Source organism: Rhinoraja longicauda, chromosome 1 (assembly GCF_053455715.1).
Source record: "Rhinoraja longicauda isolate Sanriku21f chromosome 1, sRhiLon1.1, whole genome shotgun sequence".
NCBI lineage: Eukaryota > Metazoa > Chordata > Chondrichthyes > Rajiformes > Arhynchobatidae > Rhinoraja > Rhinoraja longicauda.
In genome coordinates this window covers 26,392,043-26,418,067 of record NC_135953.1, presented here as the reverse complement: position 1 = coordinate 26,418,067, position 26,025 = coordinate 26,392,043, and the positions used below count along the sequence as shown (strand labels likewise).

At 44.0% G+C, this 26,025-nt stretch overlaps 1 protein-coding gene across 1 annotated transcript in view; it reads right to left on the bottom strand.

Moving 5' to 3' along the window:
- rab27b (RAB27B, member RAS oncogene family) overlaps positions 1–21,451 on the bottom strand; it is a 122,122-nt gene extending 100,671 nt beyond the window's left edge. The window contains exon 1 of the mRNA XM_078421706.1: positions 21,357–21,451. The gene's annotated coding sequence lies outside the window, so the exon portion shown is untranslated. The remainder of the gene's footprint in view (positions 1–21,356) is intronic.
- Between the last annotated feature and the right edge of the window lie 4,574 nt (positions 21,452–26,025).

Here is a 26,025-nt window from a genome sequence, read left to right as displayed (position 1 = left end):
TATCGAGCAGGACTCATGATCAATCTGGTACTTAGTGTCTTCTTCTTCTGCTGCTGCTGCTGCTGCTGCTGCTCCTTCTATTCTCAATGCACCAGAATTTCCAGGCCTGTATCTTTATAACACTTTCATTGTTAAATTATTCAAAAAACAATTATAAGAAAGGGCATTACCCTTACCTAAATTTCATCAGCCCAGTTTACAAAAGCTTTTATCTCTTCTGATCACTTGTTCTTCTAATCACAGAGCAATTAACGGAAAGTACTGGTTATTCTTTGCAGGTTTATTTGTATGGCAGTCATTAGTACTAGCACAAATACAACAATAGACAATAGACAATAGGTGCAGGAGGAGGCCATTCGGCCCTTCGAGCCAGCACCACCATTCAATGTGATCATGGCTGATCATTCTCAATCAGTATCCTGTTCCTGCCTTCTCCCCATACCCCCTGACTCCGCTATCCTTAAGAGCTCTATCTAGCTCTCTCTTGAATGCATTCCGAGAATTGGCCTCCACTGCCTTCTGAGGCAGAGAATTCCACAGATTCACAACTCTCTGACTGAAAAAGTTTTTCCTCATCTCAGTTCTACATGGCCTACCCCTTATTCTTAAACTGTGGCCCCTTGTTCTGGACTCCCCCAACATTGGGAACATGTTTCCTGCCTCTAACGTGTCCAACCCCTTAATAATCTTATACGTTTCGATAAGATCTCCTCTCATCCTTCTAAATTCCAGTGTATACAAGCCTAGTCACTCCAGTCTTTCAACATATTACAGTCCTGCCATTCCGGGAATTAACCTAGTAAACCTACGCTGCATGCCCTCAATAGCAAGAATATCCTTCCTCAAATTTGGAGACCAAAACTACACACAGTAATCCAGGTGCGGTCTCACTAGGGCCCTGTACAACTGCAAAAGGACCTCTTTGCTCCTATACTCAACTCCTCTTGTTATGAAGGCCAACATTCCATTGGCTTTCTTCACTGCCTGCTGTACCTGCATGCTTCCTTTCAGTGACTGATGCACTAAGACACCCTGATCTCGTTGTACGTCCCCTTTTCCTAACTTGACACCATTCAGATAATACTCTGCCTTCCTATTCTTACCACCAAAGTGGATAACCTCACACTTATCCACATTAAACTGCATCTGCCAGGCATCTGCCCACTCACACAACCTGTCCAAGTCACCCTGCAACCTCATAGCATCTTCCTCACAGTTCACACTACCACCCAGCTTTGTATCATCTGCAAATTTGCTAATGGTACTTTTAATCCCTTCATCCAAGTCATTAATGTATATTGTAAATAGCTGCGGTCCCAGCACCGAGCCTTGCGGTACCCCACTAGTCACTGCCTGCCATTCTGAAAAGGTCCCATTTATCCCCACTCTTTGCTTTCTGTCTGTCTACCAATTTTCTATCCATGTCAGTACCCTACCTCCAATACCATGTGCTCTACTTTTGGCCACTAATCTCCTATGTGGAACCTTGTCAAAGGCTTTCTGAAAGTCAAGGTACACCACATCCACCGGCTCTCCCCAGTCAATTTTCCTAGTTATATCCTCAAAAAATAAAAATTGCATCGTGTTCAATTCCATTCATAATTCTGCAGCAAATGAAGCAGCTCGAGCCTGGAAGACCTGGACAACATTCACACACAGGCTGATTACAGGCAAATAACATCTGCTCCATAAACTATCCAGATGATGGCTCTCATAGTAGAGACTCTAACCATGAGCCCTTGATAGTAACAAGGAACTGCAAATGCTGGTTTATAAAAGAAGACATAGAGTGCAGAAGTCGATCAGCAGGTCAGGCAACATCTCAAGATAACATGGAGAGTTCATAAGCTCATGTTCAAAGCTTATAGGAGCAGAATTAGGCCATTAGGCCATTTGGCCCATCGTCTACTCCACCATTGCCTTCTCCGCATAAACCCTTGACGGGTAACAGAATTCCGTCAAAAAAAAAAGTTTTTTTGGATGACAATAAAGGTTAATCTGATTCTGACACCCTTACTAATGAAGAATCTGTCAATCTCCACCTTTAAAATATCCATTGACTTGGTCTCCACAGCTGACTGGCAATTAATTTCACAGGTTCATCATCCTCTGACTAAAGTAATTCTACCTCATCTCCCTTCCAAGGGTTCTAATGGTTAGGTGACATTTTGGGTCAGGACCCTTCTTCAGACATATTGTGGAGGGGGAAGAAATGCATCCTTGATATTCAATGGCATGGTTTTCCAACTCCTTTAGCCTCTTCCTGATGGCAGGGGTGAAATGAGAGCATGGCGTGGGTGGTGAGAGTCCTTAATGCTCATATCTAAATGAAACCTTTGCTGCTGGCTGTTACAGTCTTCTGGCTTTTTAGAAGTTTGTCATTTTTGCTTGCTAAGTGCAGATTATTATCAGGATGTGTGGAGTTCTCTTAAAGGGAGATAGCACATCTTGTGACAGCAAACTCTCCCACCAGTTGAAAAGGACCCATTTATACACTGCAGAAAAGGAAAAGAGATGTTACTATCAAGGACACATGGTTAGAGTCTCTACTATGAGAGCCATCGTCTGGATAGTTTATGGAGCAGATGTTATTTGCCTGTCATCAGCTTGTGTGTGAATGTTGTTCAGGTCTTCCAGGCTCGAGCTGCTTCATTTGCTGCAGAATTGTGAATGGAATTGAACACGATGCAATTTTTAATGAGCATCTCCACGTCAGAGTTAATGATGGACGGTAGGTGACTGAGGAAGCAGTTACAGATGATTGTATCTCAGCGTATTTATCATCTGGATTATCCATCAGACATTCGAAGTATAATTTATATTGGTAATTAATTTCAACTGCTTAAGTTCTTCATGCATTCACAACAGCTAAAACTGCGTGGCACACAGCCCTGTAACAATTCATTTAAAATTATCCATATTATTTTAACCCTATATATTGATTCCATGATCTGTATTGTATTAAATCCCTTTAATATATTTGTCCGTGCTTTTGTGGGCTAAGCAATACTGTGATAACTTTGAGACTGAAATACTTTAATTATTTTGGGGGTGAAATTCTTCTGGAATGTAATGAGAATTTAATGAGCTACTATCCATTGATGGTCTGTTCACAGCCAAAATGATATTAATTTCCATTCCCGTGAATGCAAGAGTGCAAATCGATTGATGTACAGGTGAAGTGGGAGCAGACGGACACCAATGATGTGCAGATCCAAGGAACTGCAGATGCTGGAATTTTGATGAAAACACAAAGTGCTGGAGGAACTAAGCATGTCAGGCAGCATCAGAGGAGAGAATAGGCAGGTGAGGTTTAGTGTCGGGATTTTTCTTTAGACCAAATGTGGTAGATAGCTGGACGAGAGAGATGAGGGCGGGACAAAGCCTGGCGAATGATAGGTTGATACAAATAAGGGGGGGAGTTGAATTGCAGACGGGTGGAGTAAGTGATAAAGGCGACAGATGAAAAAGAGCAAAAGGACGTCAGATAAGGAAAGGAGGAGTGAAATGTAAAGCTGGGGAGAGGGCTGAGTGTGGAGAGGACAGGAGGGAGAAAGGGAAATGGGAGGGATGGGAGATAAGCGTATGAAGGTAGGGAAAGGAACAAGGTGACTGATGGTATTGGGAAATGGTGATAGAAATGGGGGCGCACCGGGTTGGGGATGAGAAAGAAAGTGGGATAGGGGGGTTATTGCAATTATAAAATGAGTCAATTATAAAAGACAAAATTGCGGAGCATTTGGATAGCAGTAACAGGATCGTTCCGAGTCAGCATGGATTTACGAAGGGGAAATCATGCTTGACTAATCTTCTGGAATTTTTTAAGGATGTAACTAGGAAAATTGTCAGGGGAGAGACGGTGGATGTGGTGTACCTTGACTTTCAGAAAGCCTTCGACAAGGTTCCACATAGGAGATTAGTGGGCAAAATTAGAGCACATGGTATTGGGGGTAGGGTACTGACATGGAAAGAAAATTGATTGGCAGACAGAAAGCAATGAGTGGGGAAAATGGGTCCCTTTCAGAATGGCAGGCAGTGTTGAGTGGGGTACCACAAGGCTCGGTGCTGGGACCGCAGCTATTTACAATATACATTAATGACTTGGATGACGGAATGGCGGGACTGTCGTATGTTGAAAGACTGGAGCGACTAGGCTTGTATACACTGGAATTTAGAAGGATGAAGGGGGATCTTCTTGAAACATATAAGATTATTAAGGTGTTGGACACGTTAGAGGCAGGAAACATGTTCCCAATGTTGGGGGAGTCCAGAACCAGGGGCCACAGTTTAAGAATAAGGGGTAGGCCATTTAGAACGGAGATGAGGAAAAACTTTTTCAGTCAGAGAGTTGTAAATCTGTGGAATTCTCTGCCTCAGAAGACAATTCTCTGAATGCTTTCAAGAGAGAGCTAGATAGAGCTCTTAAGGATAGCGGAGTCAGGGGGTATGGGGAGAAGGCAGGAACGGGGTACTGATTGAGAATGATCAGCCATGATCACATTGAATGGTGGTGCTGGCTCAAAGGGCCGAATGGCCTCCTCCTGCACCTATTGTCCATTGTCTATTACCTGAAGTTGAAGAATTCAATGTTCACACCATTGGGCTGTAAGTTACCCAAGCAGAATACAAGGTGCTGTTCCTCCAGTTTGCCTGCAGTCCAGCAGTGGAGGAGAGCCAGGACAGAGAGATAAGTATGGGAAGGGGAGTTATAATGGTTTGCAACCGGGAAATCCAGTAGGCCTTAGTGGACAAAACCCAAGTCTTCAGTGAAATGGTCTCCACATGGTCTCACCAATCTAAAAGAGGTGAGATCGGCCATATATAATCTGCACTTGGCATGGAGAGATATAATGTCGAAGAGGGAAAGTGGAAGCAGGATGAGTATAGTGAGATGTAACATGCAGATGGGGAGTTTGACCAGAAGGACACTGGTGGGATGTAATGTGCAGAGGTATTGAAAGGAAATGCAATGAAAAATAACGACGTAGTGACCGTAGAGCAGGGTTAAAAATCTACATGGTTTAGTTATTGTTCTCACGTGTACAGTGAAAGGCTTTTGTTTTTGTGCTATCCAGTCAAAGAAAAGACTATACAAGACATCCACAGTGCACAGATAAAAGATAAAAGACATAACATTTCATGCAAGATAAGGTCTGATTAAAGATAGTTCAAAAGTCCTCCAATTGGGTAGATGGGTGGTCAGGATTGCACTTTAGCTGATGAAAGGATGGTTCAGCTGGAAAGAAACTGTCCCTGAATGTGGAGGTATGAGTTTTCAAACTTCTGTACCTCTTGTCCGATAGGTAAGGGGAGAAAATAGAGTGACCGGGGTGAGAATGGTCCTTGATTATGCTGATGGCCTTGCCAAGGCAACACGAGGTTTCAATAGAGTCAATGGAAGGGAGGTCGGCTTGTGTGATGGTCTGGACTGCATCCACAATTCGTTGCAATTTCTTGAGGTATTGGATGGAGCTATTCCCAAACAGGGCTGCCCCAATAAAATGCTTTCTATGGCACATCTGCAGAAATTGGTGAGAGTTGCTGGGAACATGCCGCACTTCCTAAGCCTTCTAAGGAAGTAAAGGCTTTGGTGAGCTTTCTTGGCCATTGCTTCGACGTGGTTGGTTCAGGACTAATTGTGGTGATATTTACGGCGAGATACAGTGAGGAACTTGAAGCTGAGGAGCACCCCTACTTTGGCACCATCAGTGTATGTACTGTTTAGCTTCCTGAAGCCAATCACTACCCCCTTTGTCTTGCTGACATTAAGGGGGAGGTTGTTGTCTTGGCACCAGGTTACGAGGGTCTCAATCTCCTTTTTGTACTCCCATGTTTTGTGCTTCTGCTTCCCAGTAAGTGGCATTGCCCGTGGCAGCATTAGGTAACAAAGTTAAAAAAAATACTCTGATGAAAGATTATTTTATTTTTCTCCACAAGGGCGAATTAGAACATTCCATAACCGTTTAAATATCAGCTTTGATGATCTGGGAATGAGAAATGGTATTAATGTGAGCTAAAGACCTTTCATTAGAACTGGGCATGAGCCGCACCCTTTGCACAATAATCCTTGCATGGTCTTAGTTGTTGAAAGGATCTATTGAAGTAGCAGAGGACAAGATAACCACCGGCATCATTGGCAAACATTGGTAGATGAACGGCAGTGATGTTTGAGAATGTGAAATGAAACCAGAAAAGATAGGGAAGATAGGTTACCATTCTCAGCTTGGCCTCTCTCCTCCCCACTTGCCACACTGCCTATTCTCTATTATACATTTCAATGGAATGGTTTCCATTGAAGTGAGAGTTTATACTTTTAATATGTACCAAGTACTCCTAAGAGTCTGTTCATGTACACCACATTGAAAAATTGTGGAATTATATAGTACGTCTTGGAATGCAAGTGTGCCTAGAGGGGCAAAAAGCATAGAATTTATTCTTAAGTCGGTCACTTATTTGTATATACCAGCGTGTCTTGTCTAAGTTATTGGGACAAGGAATTGTACATCCTGGGCTCAGTGGTGGTGAGAAGAATGAGATCTCAATGAGATATGTAGGATCACATGGGAATTATTAGGGTTTATATTGGGAATAATAAGATTCAGGATGAACCAAAATCCTATTAACAGCTGAATGGTTCAATGGTATTTTATTGTTACATATACCTAGGTGCAGTGAAATTCTTTTTTTGCATACAATTCAGTAAAATCTTACTATACTAATCACAATCACCACTTAAGTAATAGAGTATAGGAACGATAGATTAAACATACAGCACACAAGAGTTGCCACAGTTCTGGTGCCAACTTGTATCCTTCAAGTATTAAAGTTGTTAAAAATATAAAGACTCAACTTGTCCCATTGTCCTGATGGTGGCGTTGAGTTAGAGTTGCAGGGGTTGGCTTGGCCAGGCGACATTGTCAATACCCCCAGATGCAGCAGGGCCTCCTGAAGCACACTCCACAGATACGTTGACATGCAAACACGTCGTCCCTCTCCTCCCACTGCCATCGCTCTGACTCTACAAAACATGGTGGCATAGTGGTAGAGCTACTGCCTTACAGTGCCAGAGACCCAGGTTCAGGTGCTTGTAGGTACAGAGCTTGTACGTTCTCCCTGTGACCTGTGTGGGTTTTCTCCGAGATCTTCGGTTTCCTCCTACACTCCAAAGACGTACATGGTTTCCTCCTACACTCCAAATTGTCACTAGTGTGTGTACAGTAGTGTTAACGTTTGTGTTGAGCACTGGTCGGTGCAGACTCGGTGGGCCGAAGGGCCTGTTTCCACGCTGTATCTCTGAGTTTACTTGTGCACACAAATCTCAACACATAGTTTGGTGCAGTTGGGATGAAGTATTGTTTTGTCACAGGGTGTTGTCGGGTAAAGAATAGTGAGGGCTAATAATTACTAAATCGGGATGTGGATTGTGTTAATGTAATGACAGGGAACTGCAGACAAAGGCTAATGGTAGAGACATGGAATGCTGCAGTGACGACACCCAAGGTTCAGGAACTTCATTGTTAATGTGATAGTGTACATCCATCATTGTAACAGAAAATTGGATCTACTGTAAAAACGAAGTCAGAATTGTGGATAATCAACTCATTCTGCTTGCCACCTAATTAAGTCTTCCTGAGTTCCAGTCTGTGCAAGACCTAATTTTACTGTTTGTCAAGTTTCTGTGCAAGACCTTGTTTTATTGTTGGTCTAGTTTCTGTAATTAAGACCTCATTTTACTATTAAGGTTCTGAGTAATCTTGGCATCTGAGAATATAAAAATCATGCTAAAGTCAAACTTGGGAGATCAGCTTTGATTGGTCTCCTGGTGCACGCCAGTTTTAATAAATCTCCCGTTACTTCGAACACCAACTCCTCCTGGCCTTTCCATTTTGTTCCTGCACAGGGGTTGCCTTTAGGGTACTCTGTTAAATTGGACCTTTAGCGATTTATATATATAGGCTTGAGGGATCAAATGATCTGGTTCCCTCAGGTTTTCATGGTGCAGGTCATCTTCTGCAACATTGCAGTGGAACAAATTAGGTAGGCACTGTTGCTTCCTGGATATCTCTGTATAAAGAATGATTGTTGCTCTTGTAACCAGAGTGTCTGTACTACAAAATAATTCATCATGTATGCAGAGCACAAATGTGATAAAAATGTTGGTTATGGCAATTTGGTGGTTATATTAATTGACTTGTTTCTCAAGCAGAGAAAAGGTACTGCAAAATAAGACATGGAGCACTGGAGTAGTTCAGCGGGATAGAAAATAGGTGCAGGAGTAGGCTATTTGGCCATTTAGCCAGCACCGCTATTCAATATGATCATAGCTGATCATCCACAATCAGGACCCCATTCCTGCCTTTTCCCCATACCCCTTGATTCCGCTAGCCCTGAGAGCTTTTGAATGGATCCAGTGAATCGGCCTCCACTGCCTTCTGAGGCAGAGAATTCCACAAATTCACAACTCTCTGGGTGAAAAAGTGTTTCTTCATCTCAGTTCTAAATGGCCTACCCCTTAATCATAAACTGTGGCCCCTGTCCGTGGGCTCCCCCAACATCGGGAACAACAGAGGGAGCATCTCTGGAGGAAAGGAATAGGTGACGTTTTCCTTTTCCTTTCCACCTATTCCTTTTCTCTAGAGATACTGTCTGACCCGTTGAGTTACTCCAGCATTTTGTGTCTATCTTCGGTATAAACCAGCATCTGCAATGTATTCTTGCACATCTCAGGAGAACATGGACAGGCGACATTTCGGGTCAGAACCTTTCTTCTATATAATGGTGGGGGGGAGGAGCAGGGGAAGAAATCTCTAAGAGAGGAGGGGCAAGAAAAAGCTTGGCAGATAATATGTCTTAATCCCTGCCCTTCATCCCCCACCTCTTCCTTGTGCCCCACTTTGAGGTGCATCTATCTCTCCCCTCCTTCTCCCCTTCCACCCAGACTCCTCCATCTAGCTTCACAATTCACAACTCTCAAATTATTTTGTCTCACACCTTCGGTCTTTCCATTTCTGGCTTTTGTCCAACCATCCTTGTGCTGTCTTATTACCTGCTGGGCTTTGGCCTGCCCCATCTCTCTTCCAGCTTTATCTTGCCTCCCCCTCCCCCCCAACCTCACCCCCACAATCTGGCTGAAGAAGTGTCCCAACCTGAATCGTACACTTCTCCTGAAATGCTGCCTGACCCACTGAACTACTCCAGCATTCTGTGTCTTCTTTTATTTCTAAAGTATGTGACCTTAATTGCAGCCATTGAACTTGAATTCAGTTCAAACAATGTGGCAAGACATGGGTAATGGTAAAACGACCATGAAGCTGTTAGATTTTTATAAAAGCCCAACAGGTTTTCTGATATATTTTAGGAAGAGTACATAGTCTAACCTGTATGTGACCATGGTTGGTTATTACAAAACAGTGCAATCACAATTACCGTCTGTGGTGACCTAGTCAAACACTGACTGACCTTAAAGAATGTCAGAATCCAGAACCTCTTAGTTAGCAGTACCAAGTGTGCACATTTCTGTGGGAGGGATATCAAAACAATAGGGCATAGATTTCAGGTGAAGGAAAGGACTTTAAAAGGTGATCTGATGAATGACTTTCTTACAGTTTGATATATATATATATATTTAAATTTAGACATACAGTGCAGAAACAGGCCCTTTGGTCAACCGAGTCACCGCCAACCAGCGTTCCCCGCACATTAACACTACCCTACACACACTAGGGACAACTTTACATTTATACCAAGCCAATTAACATACAAAACTGTACGTCTTTGGTGTATGGGAGGAAACTGAAGATCTCGGAGAAAACCCACACTGGTCACGGGAAGAACGTATAAACTTCATACAAACACCCGTGGTTAAGATCGAACCCGGGTCTCTGGAGCTGTAAAGCAGTAGCTCTACCACTACACCACCGTGCCGACCAGATATTTGGAACACGCTGGTGGAAGAGGTGGTGGGATAAGATACAATGACCACGTTTAAGAAGCATTTTGACAAATGCCGAAATCGGGAAGGTGTAAAATGATAAAGTCCTAATGCGGGCAAATGGGATTAGTGCAGATGGTCAAAAAGGTGGGAAAGGATGTGATGGGACAAAGAGCCTATTTCTGTACTATGGCTCTACAACTGCACAGTGGGGCGGCACAGTGGCACAGCGGTAGAGCTGCGGTCTTACAGCACCAGAGACCTGGGATTGATCCTGACTGTGGGTGCTGTCTGGACGGAGTTTGTACGCTCTTCCTGTGACCGCGTGGGTTTTCTCCGGGTGCACTGGTTTCCTCGCACACACCAAAGATGTACAGGTTTGCAGGTTAAATGGCTTTGGTTAAAAAAAAAGTAAATTACTCCTAGTGTGTAGGATAGTGTTACTGTATGGGGTGATCACTGGTCGACACAGACTCGGTGGGCCGCAGGACGGCATCCTAAAGTAAAGACTATCTGTGCTGTATCTTTAAAGTAAAGACTAAAGTGCAGTTCCTCACAAACCACCATCGTCTTCTCAAGGTAGCTAGAGAATTCAGAAGTCTTCCAACACTCAGGTTAAAGGTCATTGGCCTGAAACATTGCTTCCATTTCTCTTTGACGAATTGAGTCAGGAATAAAAAATGTTTCATTGTCATTTGGACTGATGACAGGACAATGAAATTCTTACTCGCACCAGCTGGGCAAGCCTGTAAATGCAATACGCGCAGATAAATATAATCATTTTAAAAATCAATGAATTAATAACCGTAATACTAGTGCAAAAAAATGATGTCCCCAGAGCAACCAAAGACATGCAGAAGTTCATAGTTGCTGAGGTTTGTGTTGTGTAGTGTTCAAGAGCCTGATGGTTGCTGTTGCAAAACTATGCTTGAGATTTTCCAGCATTTTTACTTATTTGAGATATCTAGTATCTGCAATACTTTTTTTTTAACGAGAGAAAACCTGTTGAAAATATCCATTCCTGGAAGAGCAGAGGAAATATAAACTAGTCTACCTGTCTTGTTCAGTAATTAATTGACACCTATATTTTCCACCAATGAGCATGATGAAGATTCAGACTCTGATTCAGATGAGACGATTATCATATTCAACAGGGTGCAATGAATTTCCTTCTTCGCTTGAAGCTCACAGAGTAAACAATTTACATGATAATGATAGATGTAATAATAAATATAATGATAGATGCAAAACAGCAGAATGGTGCAAAGATCGTAGTGCAGTCTGAGCAACAGTGATTGATGATGCCTTCCTGCAATTAAGTTGTGATTTAAGTCTCACTAATCACTGGGTTTGACTGGTTTATTGGCTGCACTTTCACTCTGGAGCAGAAAGGTTCTGAGCTCAAATCCCATTTCATAAACTTGAGCACTTAATCCAGCTTGACATTAAAGTGTAGTACTTAGCGTTCTGCACTCTTGAAGACGTTGTCTGTCAAATGTGATATTAAATTGTCTTCTCGGATGATTATGAAAGATTTATTCCAACTGTGCAGCATATTTTTTTAAATGTGATGTAGATTTCCATGATATATCATTTCCACCATACCCAGCAGTGTGGATCAAGATGCCAGGGGGAATCCCAAGACGTACAGGTTTGTAGTTAATTGGCTTCAGTAGAATTGTAAATTGTCCTTAGTGCGTTTAGCTTAGTGTTTGTATGTGGGGATCGCCGGTCGATGTGGGCTCGGTGGGCCAAAGGGCCTGTTTCCACGTTGTAGCTCTAAACTAAAAAGCTTAACTAAATTCCTAACCAAAGGACTTTATGAAAGACTATTTAACTTCCCATCGAAGTCAACGAAGGCAGCATTTAATTTGATGAAAAGAGTTAGAAACGCCACAATCAAATAGCAAGTTACCCGTCACTTTTCACTCTAGCTTCGGAGCAACCATGTGATAAAGGAATCTGCAAGAACCAAAACAGTGCAAACCTCAGGAAACTTGAATTGGCTCCTTTCTGCAATTTCAGTGATCATCAAAGCTGATATTTAAATGTTATGGATGTTCTAATTCACCCTTGGGGAGAAAAAATAAATAAATCTCTCTTCAGAGTTTGGGACAGTTGACTGGTATTTTTTTTACTCTGTTACCTAATGCTGCCACGAGCAATGTCATTTACTGGGAAGCAGAAGCATAAAACATGGGAGTACAAAAAGGAGATTGAGACCCTCGTAACCTGGTGCCAAGACAACAACCTCTCCCTTAATGTCAGCAAGACAAAGGGGATAGTGATTGACTTCAGGAAGCTAAAGAGTACATACACTGATGGTGACAAAGTAGGGGTGCTCCTCAGCTTCAAGTTCCTAGCCATAAATATCACCACAATTTGTCCTGGACCAGCCACGTCGAAGCAATGGCCAAGAAAGCTTACCAAAGCCTTTACTTCCTTAGAAGGCTGAGGAAGTGTGGCATGTCCCCAGCAACTCTCACCAATTTCTACAGATGTGCCATAGAAAGCATTTTATTGGGACAGCCCTGTTTGGGAATAGCTCCATACAAGACCACAAGAAATTGCAACGAATTGTGATAAACAATAACTAAATCATGTAGATTTTTAACCCTACTCTACGGTCACTACGTCGTTATTTTTCATTACATTTCCTTTCAATACCTCTGCGCATTACATCCCACCAGTGTCCTTCTGGTCAAACTCCCCATCTGCATGTTACATCTCACTCTACTCATTCTGTTCCCACTTTCCCTCTTCGACATTATATCTCTCCGTGCCTAGTGCACATTATATATGGCCGATCTCGCCTCTTTTAGATTGGTGAGACCATGTGGAGACCATTTCACTGAAGACTTGAGTTTTGTCCACCAAGGCCGACTGGATCTCCTGGTTGCAAACCATAAAACTCCCCTTCCCATACTTATCTCTCTGTCCTGGCTCTCCTCCACTGCTGGACTGCAGGCAAACTGGAGGAACAGCACCTTGTATTCTGCTTGGGTAACTTACAGCCCAATGGTGTGAACATTGAATTCTTCAACCAGGTAATAACCCCCCTATCCATCTTTCTTTCTCATCCCCAACCCGGTGCGCCCCCATTTCTCTCACCATTTCCCAACCCCATCAGTCACTTTGCTCCTTTCCCCACCTTCGTACGCTTATCTCCCATCCCTCCCATTTCCCTTTCTCCTCCCTCCTGTCCTCTCCACTCTCAGCCCAGGGCCGTTTTTACAGCATTATGGGCCCCGGGCAAAGCAGTGTACTGGGGCCCCTACGACAACTACTCACCCCCACTCTCTCCTCCTCCCACCCTCCCCGTCGCCCCCACTGTTACTCTCCCCCACCCCCTTTCCCTACCAGCCCCCCCCCTGTTGTGCCGGCGAAAAGCACTTACCGAAAAGCACTTAGCGATGGACTTAGGGTGCTACATTGTTGCGAAAAGCACTTACAGATCGCTGTGAGAAGCACTTAGGGATGGAAAAGCAAAGCATTTAGGGAGCTAATTGTTGCGAAACAGATCGCTGTGAGAAGCACTTAGGCATGGAAAATGTTGCGAAAAAAGCACTTATTGAACCTGCATTTTTAAAGCAGTATTTATTTATTGCAAGTCACTTAACATACACAGATCAGCATGGAGCCCCTATGCTCGTGGGGCCCCGGGCAAGTGCCCATCAGGCCCATGCGTTAAGACGGCCCTGTCTCAGCCCTCTCCCCAGCTTTACATTTCACTCCTCCTTTCCTTTCCTTATCTGACATTCATTCCTCCTTTTCATCTGTAGCCTTTATCACTTACTCCACCCGTCTGCAAATCAACACCCCCCCCCCCTTATTTGTATCCACCTATCATTCGCCAGGCTTTGTCCTGCCCTCATCTCTCTCGTCCAGCTATCTACCACATTTGGTCTGAAGAAGGGTCCCGTCCCAAAACCTCGCCTGCCAATTCTCTCCTCTGATGCTGCCTAACACGCTGAGTTCCTCCAGCACTTTGTGTTTTCCTCAAAATTCCAGCACCTGCAGTCTCTTGGATCTGCACATCATTGGTGTCCGTCTGCTCCCACTTCACCTGCACATCAATCGATTTGCACTCTTGCATTCACGAGAATGGAAATTAATATCATTTTGGCTGTGAACAGACCATCAATGGATAGTAGCTCATTAAATTCTCATTACATTCCAGAAGAATTTCACCCCAAAAATAGTTAAAGTATTTCAGTCTCAAAGTTATCACAGTATTGCTTAGCCCACAAAAGCACGGACAAATATTTTAAAGTGTCTTAATACAATACAGATCATGGAATCAATATATAGGGTTAAAATAATATGGATAATTTTAAATGAATTGTTACAGGGCTGTGTGTCACGCAGTTTTGGCTGTTGTGAATGCATGAAGAACTTAAGCAGTTGAAATTAATTACCAATATAAATTATACTTCTAATGTCTGATGGATAATCCAGATGATAAATACGCTGAGATACAATCATCTGTAACTGCTTCCTCAGTCACCTACCGTCCATCATTAACTCTGACGTGGAGATGCTCATTAAAAATTGCATCGTGTTCAATTCCATTCACAATTCCGCAGCAAATGAAGCAGCTCGAGCCTGGAAGACCTGGACAACATTCACACACAGGCTGATGACAGGCAAATAACATCTGATCCATAAACTATCCAGATGATGGCTCTCATAGTAGAGACTCTAACCATGAGCCCTTGATAGTAACAAGGAACTGCAAATGCTGGTTTATAAAAGAAGACATAGAGTGCAGAAGTCGATCAGCAGGTCAGGCAACATCTCAAGATAACATGGAGAGTTCATAAGCTCATGTTCAAAGGTTATAGGAGCAGAATTAGGCCATTAGGCCATTTGGCCCATCGTCTACTCCACCATTGCCTTCTCCGCATAAACCTTTGACGGGTAACAGAATTTCATCCAAAAGACTTGTTTTTTTGGATGACAATAAAGGTTATTCTGATTCTGACACCCTTACTAATGAAGAATCTGTCAATCTTCACCTTAAAAATATCCATTGACTTGGTCTCCACAGCTGACTGGCAATTAATTTCACAGGTTCATCATATCATATCATATCATATATATACAGCCGGAAACAGGCCTTTTCGGCCCACCAAGTCCGTGCCGCCCAATGATCCCCGTACATTAACACTATCCTACACCCACTAGGGACAATTTTTACATTTACCCAACCAATTAACCTACATACCTGTACGTCATTGGAGTGTGGGAGGAAACCGAAGATCTCGGAGAAAACGCACGCAGGTCACGGGGAGAACGTACAAACTCCTTACAGTGCAGCACCCGTAGTCAGGATCGAACCTGAGTCTCCGGAGCTGCATTCGCTGTAAAGCAGCAACTCTACCGCTGCGCTACCGTGCCGCATCCTCTGACTAAAGTAATTCTACCTCATCTCCCTTCCAAGGGTTCTAATGGTTAGGTGACATTTTGGGTCAGGACCCTTCTTCAGACATATTGTGGAGGGGGAAGAAATGCATTCTTGATATTCAATGGCATGGTTTTTCAACTCCTTTAGCCTCTTCCCGATGGCAGGGGTGAAATGAGAGCATGGCGTGGGTGGTGAGAGTCCTTGATGCTCATTTAATTACCTGAATGAAACCTTTGCTGCTGGCTGCAGTACTGGAAACCAGAGGGCTGTTACAGTCTTCAGGCTCTTTAAGACAAGAGATCATAACCTCAGAATTAAAGGGCGTTCCTTTAGGAAGGAGATGAGGAGGAATTTCTTTTGTCAGATGGTGGCAAATCTGTGGAACACATTGTCAGAGAAGACTGTGTAGGCCAAGTCAATGGATATTTTCAAGGCAGAGATAGATAGATTCAGTCTGAAGAAGGGTCTCGACCCGAAACATCATCCATTCCTTCTCTCCCGAGATGCTGCCTGACCTGCTGAGTTACTCCAGCATTTTGTGAATAAATCGATTTGTACCAGCATCTGCAGTTATTTTCTTATAGATAGATTCTTGATTAGTACGGGTGTGAGGGGTTATGGGGAGAAGGCAGGAGAATGGGGTTAGGAGGGAGAGACAGATCAGCCATAATAGAATGGTGGAGTAAACGATGGGCTGAATGGCCTAATTCTGCTCCTATCACAAATGAAAACGTATTTCCAGGATTTTCTAGTGTTATTTCAAATTTTCAGGCACCTTCAGGACGACTTTAGGAATAGTATTTAGTGCTGTTAGTGCTGGTTTTGAGCTATAAATTACTCCTGATGCAGGTAGAAGAATCAGGAATTCTTAATGGGCATGTGTCAGAATGAGTTTCAGGAAAATAAGTGGGATATGAGCTTCATGGTCATAATCATGGAATCAAAGCATGGGACAGGCCCTTCGGCCCAACTTGCACAAGCTGGTCAAGATGCCCCATTTACCCTCGCCCTACCTGCCCGTGTTTGGCCCATATCTCTCAAATCCTATGATAGGTGCAAAAAACTGAAGTAACTAAGCAGGACAGGCAGCATCTCTGGAGAGAAGGAATGGATGACGTTTTGGGTCGAAATCCCTTTTCAGACTGAAAAGTTACTCGAGCTTTTTGTGTCTGTCTTTGGTTGAAACTAGCATCTGTAGTTCCTTCCTACACATCTCTCTAAGCCTTTGCTATCCATGTACCTGTGTAAATGTTTTAAATGGGGTCGTAGTAGCTGCCTCAACTACCTCCTCCAGCAGCTTGTTCCACATACCCACCACCCACTGTGTGAAAAAGTTGTCCCTCAGGTGGATTCCTGTGATGAGCATTCTCATTTTTCACCACGATCTGACTGCCAAGCTATTCAGTTTTATGGTTCACGAGAAGCCAAGTGTGAACATTTAGCTCTTGTCCCAAAACAGCCATTGTCTTACTTGCTTCACAGGCAAGGGCAGAGTGGAAATAAGGGAATTCTCTTTTTATTTAAAATACCCTTTAACTCTGTAATGAAGAAAGGCACTTTGACCAGAACAATGATTAAAAGGACTCAGTCCAATTCTAAATCCTGTTATCGAGTAAGATCTGATTTCACAGCCTCCTAGGTCAATAACAAGAGGACTAGCAACCAAATCAAGCTGATGACCTATAATGGGAGAAGGCTAATGGGAAAAGGGGACTGTTGGGCCAATTCTGCAATAAACAGTGGTCAATTTCAGTAATGACCCCAATGAGAGAATCATTTTCTTTGATTTCTCCAGTGCATTCAACACCATCCAGCCGGGGCTTCTGGTGGGCAAGCTCACCACCTCACATCCTGGATTCTGGACTACCTCACCAAATGACCACAGTATGTGAGGACAAAGGACCTGGTCTTGGACAGGGTGGTCTGCAGCACTGGGGTTCCGCAAGGAACAGTGCTAGCGCCATTCTTGTTCACCCTGTACACTGCGGACTTCAGGCACAGCTCCGCAGACTCCTATCTACAGAAGTTCTCTGACAACTCTGCCATCGTCAGCCTCATCATGGGCGACGAGGACAGGACGTACAGAGAACTGATCAAGGAGTTTGTGGACTGGTGCCAGCGGAACTGCCTCCGGATCAACGTGGGGAAAACCAGGGAGATGGTGGTAGATTTCCGCAGGCGCAGCCAAGTCCCCCCGACACCGGTGAACATCCAGGGAATGGACATCGAGAGGGTGGATTCTTATAAGTACCTGGGTGTCTACCTCAACAATAAACTGGACTGGACTGAAAACACCGATGCGCTATACAGAAAGGGTCAGAGCAGACTTTATCTGCTAAGGAGACTCAGGTCCCTTGGAGTGCAGGAGGCACTCCTAAGGACCTTTTACAACATGGTGGTTGCATTGGCCATTTTCTATGGAGTGGTCTGCTGGAGCTGCAGCATCTCAGCGGCGGAAGGGAAGAGACTTGACAAGCTGGTCAGGAAGGCCAGCTCTGTCCTGGGTTGCCCCCTCGACTCAGTGCAGGCAGTGGGAGAGAGGAGGATGATGGCAAAACTAACATCGCTGCTGGACAACGACTCCCACCCCATGCAGGACACTATCACTGCACTGAGTAGCTCCTTCAGTGACAGACACCTTCACCCCAAGTGCATGAAGGAGAGATATAGGAGGTCCTTTCTTCCCGCTGCTGTGAGACTGCACAACCAGCACTGTTCCCAGCAGAAGAGTCAACAATAACAGCTAAGAACACACAGAAAACTGATGACAATTTATGTATCTTTGATTTATAATGAATGATCTCTTGCTCTACTGCTATCCACTTTGCTGCTGTAACACTGTAAATTTCCCCGGTGTGGGACGAATAAAGGAATTTATTATTAATTAGTTTTTTATATATTAAGAGGATATTGTAGACTTAATGATAGGATTTTGACTTCACGCAAACCCTCTGTTGAGTTGCCAGAATCTGGCATCCATCATGGATGCTTTGTTTGTTTGTTGAGTTTTAAGATTCACTGTGGAATTGCAAGTATTAGTCGTTGGACGTTAAACAAAAAAGGTGGAGTTTCTGTTATAGGGTGGTGTAGCAGATTTCATATTATTCAGAGGAGCTTGGGGATAAGAGGAGTTGGGAGTGAAATTATGAACTTTTGCCAAATCACAGATGAGCAAGTGAGTGGCACTGCTCGGGGGATGTCTTGTTCGAATCTCCTTCTTTGTTGCAGATGCAAACTCAATAAAACTCTTGCTGGCTGAACCTGCTTCTCCAAAGTTGTAGAGTGAAAACAATGCTATCTTTTTGCAAGAAAAAAACCCCACAATATCTTGATGCCAAGTTCATCAATAGTTTAGTTTAAATATACAACATGGAAACAGGTCCTTCAGCCCGCTGAGTCCAGGCCAGCCGTTGACTACCCGTTCACACTAGTTCTACATTATCCCACTTTCTCACCCACTCCCAACACCTTCGGGGCACCTTACAGAAGCCAATTAACATACAAACCCGCACATCTTTGGGATGCGAGAGGAAACCCACATGGTCAAAGGGAGAACGTGCAAATCTCACACAAGTCAACACCCGAGATCAGGATCGAACCCAAGAACCTGCTGCTGTGAGGCCAGATCTTTATCAGCTATACCACTGTACCCCTCCACATGTACAAGTATTCAGGTGCCAAATCCTAAGCCAAGCATATTTTGAGCTGGTGTTGAGGTGGGACAGGGGACAGAACATACTATTCAAGTTGCATGCCATTTAAAAGGACTTAAAATAGTCTGAATGATAAATCTACCAATGGAAGACAGAAATCAATCTTCAATTTGTGAATCCTAAGTCCACCGGGATTCTGCTCTCCACATGCATGGCAACAGCCTGGACAGCTGGAGTTGTCTAATGCTTGGGCTGATGGCTGCTGGCATCTTCCATGAAGCTTCCCCATGACTTCTAAGTCCATTGGGAGTCATACAGTCATACAGCATGGAAACAGGCCCTTCAGCACAACTTGCCCATACAAACCAAGATGCCCCATCTATACTAGGCACAACGTTTGCCCCATATCCCTCAAAACCTTAGATAGGCACAAATAATGCTGGAGTAACTTAGCGGGTCGGGCAGCGTCTCTGGAAAAAGCTAATAGGTGACATTTCAGGATGGAACCCTTCTTTAGACTGAAGAAGGGCTCCAACCCGAAACATTACATATTCCTTTTCTCCAGAGATGCTGCCTGATCTGGTTAGTTACTCCAGCATTTTGTGTCTATCTTCAGTATAAACCAGGATCCTTCCTACACAATCCCTCTAAACCTTTCCTATCCAAATATCTTTTAAATGTTGTTATAATACCTGACTTCACTACCTTTTCCAGCAGCTCATTCCATATACCCACCACCCTCTGCGTGAAAAAGTTGCCCCTCGGGTTCCTATTAAATCTTACTTCTCTCATCTTAAACCTATGTCCTCCCCCAACCTGGCTCATAGAAACATAGAAACATAGAAAATAGGTGCAGGAGTAGGCCATTCGGCCCTTCGAGCCTGCACCGCCATTCAATATGATCATGGCTGATCATCCAGCTCAGTAACCTGTACCTGCCTTCTCTCCATACCCCCTGATCCCTTTAGCCACAAGGGCCACATCTAACTCCCTCTTAAATATAGCCAATGAACTGGCCTCAACTACCTTCTGTGGCAGAGAATTCCACAGATTCACCACTCTGTGTGAAAAAAAACTTTCTCATCTCGGTCCTAAAAGACTTCCCCCTTATCCTTAAACTGTGACCCCCTTGTTCTGGACTTCCCCAACATCGGGAACAATCTTCCTGCATCCAGCCTGTCCAACCCCTTAAGAATTTTGTAAGTTTCTATAAGATTGCATTCACCCTATCTATTCCCCTCATGATCTTCTGCAAGATCACCCCTCGGCCTCCTGCAAGCCAAAAAAAAAGTTCTATCCTGTTCAACCTCTCCCTATAGCTCAGGCCCTTGAGTCCTAGCGACATCCTTGTGAATCTTCTCTGCACTCTTTCTAGCTTGACAACATCCTCCCTATCTATTTCTACTCTCTAGCGTTTGAGGTTCATTGAGGAGGCGCTGTGAACTGTTTGCGTGCTACTGTATATTTCTTTTTTTTTTCCTTAGTACCTAATCAGATGTACAGCACTTTGGTCAACGTGGGTTGTTTTTAAATGTGCTATACAAATAAAATTGACTTGACTTGACTTGACTATCGCCACGATACCAACACTGAATACAATAGTCCAAAAGCAGTCTTACCACCGTCTTGTACACCTGTAACATCACATTCCAACTTCTATACTGATGAAGGGGAATGTACCTACCCTATCGACCTGTGTTGCCACGCCAGACAAATCTTGTTCCCGCTTACACAGTGATAGCAAATGCCGAAAGGGCTACAGAGGACGTGAAATGTTTCTGTACAAACTATATATCAATCCCATAAAAGACCTCGTTCGTGGGCAAATCGCATGCACGATTGTACAAGTGGCATGCAGTGTCTTTATGCTTCAAGGCCAGCTTGCGAGACACCAGGGCAATGGCACACTAACTTTGGAAAGATTGGCTTTGGGATTGATTTGGAGTCTAACAAGTGGATGCAAAACACAATAGTCGCCTTTCCAACTCCAGCACGGTATAACGTTCAAGAAAAAACAAACAGACCAACCTATAAAACCTAACTGGACAGACCTTGGGTCTTAGAACAAATTCCAATGTACCTTGTAGGCAAATACATTACAACTTGTTATACTACCTATTTACAGAGAAATGCAAAACGACTCACTGAATGCAGCTTACAATTTAACTGTCGTAAACAAACCACTACGAAGAAGGATTATTAAAAATATCACAGCAGAAGGATTGGTCTTCCTTTAATAACAAATAACCGCACCATTCCCGTGCTTGCCTTCAGCGGTAATATGAACAAATACAGTGCACGGGGTTACATACAGCTTTAGTACCTGCAGCAACTGAGAGAGAGAGAGAGAGAGAGAGAGACTCACAGGCTCCTCGTCCGGTGAAGTCGGTTCAGCAACAAAACAGACGAGCAGCACAAGGAGGGGAAGGGAAGGGGGCGTTCTTCCTGCTGTTGCGGTTGCCTTATGGCTCCTCCGCACGGTGATGTCCTTGAGCCCCGCGTTACAGACAAGCTCCTCCACCCTGGACACTCGTCCTCACGCTCACACTGTTAGAGCAACGGCAAGGAAGCAGTCTTTCCAGCTTGCACTCCCAATATCTTTCTGCAACCATACAGCTATCGTGCAAGTTAAATGGGACGATACATTTAAATATTTTCACATGGGATACCTATCCCATCTCATTTATATAGATGGGTTATATATTGGCAGGATAGGATGGGTATCCCATGTGAATATATATATTATATATATTCCCATTTAACTTGCACTATATACTGTATGTCATCACACGGGATACCAATCCTTTCCTCATCCATATATATTGGTTCGAAGATATAGATGGGATATTTAACTTGCATCAAGCGACTAGGCTTGTATACACTGGAATTTAGAAGGATGAGAGGGGATCTTATCGAAACATATAGGATTATTAAGGGGTTGGACACGTTAGAGGCAGGAAACATGTTCCCAATGTTGGGGGAGTCCAGAACCAGGGGCCACAGTTTAAGAATAAGGGGTAGGACATTTAGAACGGAGATGAGGAAAAACATTTTCAGTCAGAGAGTTGTGAATCACTGGAATTCTCTGCCTCAGAAGGCAGTGGAGGCCAATTCTCTGAATGCATTCAAGAGAGAGCTAGATAGAGCTCTTAAGGATAGCGGAGTCAGGGGGTATGGGGAGAAGGCAGGAACGGGGTACTGATTGAGAATGATCAGCCATGATCACATTGAATGGTGGTGCTGGCTCAAAGGGCCGAATGGCCTACTCCTGCACCTATTGTCAATAGTCTATTGTCTATTGAATTGCATGAACTGTGTCTATTTAGTATGGTTTAGTTTAGAGATACAGCGCAGAAACAGGCCCTTTGGCGCATTGACCAGCGATCCCCGCACATTAACACTACCCGACACACACTAGGTACAATTTACACTAATATCAAGCCAATTAACCTACAGACCTGTACGTCTTTGGAGTGTGGGAGGAAACCGAAGATTTCGGAGAAAACCCACGCAGATCACGGGGAGAACGTACAAACTCCGTACAGACAATTACCCGTGGTCAGAATTGAACCCGGGTCACTGGCGCTGTAAGGCAGCAACTCTACCGCTGCGCCACTGTGCTGTATATAAAATTAAGAATTTATTTTGCAACATATTTGCAAACATTGCATGGTTGTAGCATAACTAGAACTGTAAGAGTCAAGAGGATAAAACCCATTGAGTGGGCAGTGTTAGAAAGCCATGAGTAGGGATAGTAATGGAGACACGTTTAATTTCAGCATGCAAAAAGAGTTGGATAAGTACCTGTGAGGGGAAAATATTGATGGAGCAAGGGGGACATAGATACAAAGTAAAGGTCCGTCATTTAAAACTGAAGTGCGCAGACATTTCTTCTTTCAGAGTGTGGCGAATCTCTATAATTCTCTGTCCCCGTGGGTGGTAGAGGCAGATCATGCGAGTCATGGAGTCATACGTGGAGTAACATGCCCTTCAGTCCAACCTGCCTATGCTGACCAACATGTCCTGTCTACACTAGTCCCACCTGCCTGCGTTTGGCCCATTTCCCACTGAACCTATCCTATCTATAATAATAATAATAATAATAATAATAATACATTACATTTATATAGCGCTTTTCATATACTCAAAGACGCTTTACAGGGATTTAGAGAACATAGGGAAGTGAATAAATAGATAAATAAGTAAACGAACAGAGAAAGGAGACAGAGGGTGGGGTGACCTTCAGTGGTTGAAGGCAGTACTGAATAGGTGAGACTTCAGTGATGTTTTGAATGTGGTGAGTGTGGAGGAGTCTCTGACGGTTTGAGGTAGTGAGTTCCATAGGGTGGGAGCAGCGATGGAGAAAGCCCTGTCCCCCCAGGATCTGAGTTTGGTCCGGATGTGGGGGCATAGGAGATTGGCAGCAGCAGAGCGGAGGGTGCAGGTGGGAGTGTGCCTGTGGAGGAGGTCGGTCGGTACCTGTCCAAATGTTTTTTGAAAGTTGTGATAGTACCTACCTGCTCTGGCAGCTCTTTCCGTATACCTACCACCCTTTGTGTAAAAAAAGTTGTCCCTCACGTTCCTATTCAATTTTTCCCCTCCTCATCTTAAACCTTTGTCCTCTGATTCTTGATTCTCCTCCTCTGAGAATGTGCATTTACCCTATCTATTCCTCTCATAAGGATACATTAGATGTGTTTAACGTGGATATGGCTAAATATTTGAAAGAACAAGGAATTGAAGGTTATGGAGAACTGGTACGAAAGAGTTGAGACCAGCATAGATCAAGCCATGATCATATTGAATGGTAGAGCTGGCTGCAGTCTTCGTAGGCTATTCCTGATCGATTTCCTGGTAGCAAAGACTTTGCACAAACCTCCTTTTAATAATAATTTTCTTGTATTTACTTTTTTATTGTCAGCTGTGGTTCTGTTTCTTGCACTTGGGATCAAGTCCGACAGCAAAGATGAATATGAAACAGCCAGTTCTGCAATGTAGTCCTGAGAGAGGCCTCATCCTTTGGATAAGGCCATATTTCACTTGGCTCTTTTCAAAGAAATGCAAGATACTTTGGCTAATATTTATCGCTTGTGCGAAAATTGATGCAACCAAACTTATTTGATTAATATCATATTGCTATCTGCAGGAGTTTGAGGTAAACAAAATGCCTATTGCTCTTCCCAAGTTCAAGGAATACACTTCACAAGGCACTTCAATGTAACGGAAACAGGCCATTCTGCGCCGACCAGTGATCACCCCGTACACTAACACTGTCCTACACACGAGGGACAATCTTACAATTTTACCAAAGCCAATTAACCTACAAGCCTGGACATCTTTGGAGTGTGGGAAGAAACCGGAGCACCTGGAAAAAATACACATGGTCACAGGGAGAATATACAAACTCCTTACAGACAGCACCCATAGTCAGGAGCCACCCCTAGTCTGTGATGCTGACAGACAGCAACTCCACCGCTGCGCCACTGTGCCGCCTAAAAGAGTTGTGAAGGACACATACCAATACAATTTTTTTTTAAATTCTGTTCAATATTCCTATGTTGGTAAATTTGCTGTTTCAACATATGAGATTGCGACCTAGATGGGAAGCAGAGCTGATCGCCTATCCGTGAATAAATGAATGAATGAATAAATGAATGAATGAATGAATGAATGAATGAATGAATGAATGAATGAATGAATGAATGAATGAATGAATGAATGAATGAATGAATGAATACTTCATTGTCACATGTGGCAAGTCACAGTGACATTCTTTGTTTGTATACCAAAGGTATGCAAATAGTCGCCACATAGAGGCGCTTACAAAGTTACCAAGTACCCCGTGCCAGGTCCCCCTTGTTCTTCCCCGCTCCCCCTTTGTTCTCCCCCCTCCTCCTCCCTCATGAGCTCTCCCCCAATGCCGGGTCCTCCTCTGTTCCTTCCCCTGGCAGTGGTGTCCTTACACCCACGTGGCCCGTCCTCACCAGTCGGTCAGTGCCATCATCGACCGCCGCACTAACCTCTCCACGAACGCTGCCAGGTCCGCTCCGGACGCCTCCGTGGTGCCGACCCAGGTCCCATCCCCCGGCCGCGGGCTCGATAGACCCAGGCTCCGTCGGCCGCCGGCTCCGTCGACTCTGTCGGCAGCATGCTCCAGCCCGCGAGGCTCCAAACTTGGCTTCTCCGCAGCCTGCCGGGAGGCGTCTCATAGAGTTACACCCGACGTGGACATCATAGAAACATGATGACCAAATTGGCATTCTCAGCTAGTCCCATTTGTCAGGATATAGCCCATATCTCTCTAAACCCTTCCTATCCATATATATCTATCCAAAGGTTAGACATGCAAAAGCCTAGCTTACAGGGATGATCACTGAGATTAAGAGAGCTTATAATCAGCGAACCAAGTATTGTAGCTTTTAACAGCTATGACTTCCATTATTAAGAGTATGCCGCAGGTTTGACTTGTCATGCAATTATCCTGATTCGATTCCATCACAAGACTATATGGTCAGAAATATGATAGATTTAGGTAGGGTCACTGAGGCACGACCTCCAAAGGGTACAAAGTCATCCTCTCTTGAATGTACTATGTAATGCAGTAACACATGCACATGTGGGGCATTTCTTCTGTAGCAAGGCAATGAATATATCCACCGGGTGGCGCCAGCAATGGCTGTCTCGCCAACAGTCTGTCTTGTCCTTTCCTTCTTTGGGTTTTAATAGTGTGTGTTAAATGTATGTTTTTAGTGTTCTTTAGCTTGTTTTATGTGGAGGGTGGGGGGTTGTTGGGGGAAACATTTTCTAATCTCTTACCTCGACGGAGATGCAATTTTTTTCCGCATCGTATCTCCGTCCGCACTGTGTCCTAACATCGAGGAGTTGGTGGTCTTTGCTGGAGACCGACTTTTGAGAGCTCCACAGCGGGTGCCTCTGGACTTCCCATCACGAAGCCCGCGAACCCTTTGCCAGAGATCGGCCTCGGAGCTCCAACCATGGGTGCTTGCGGACTTAACATCACGGACCTCGCGGTC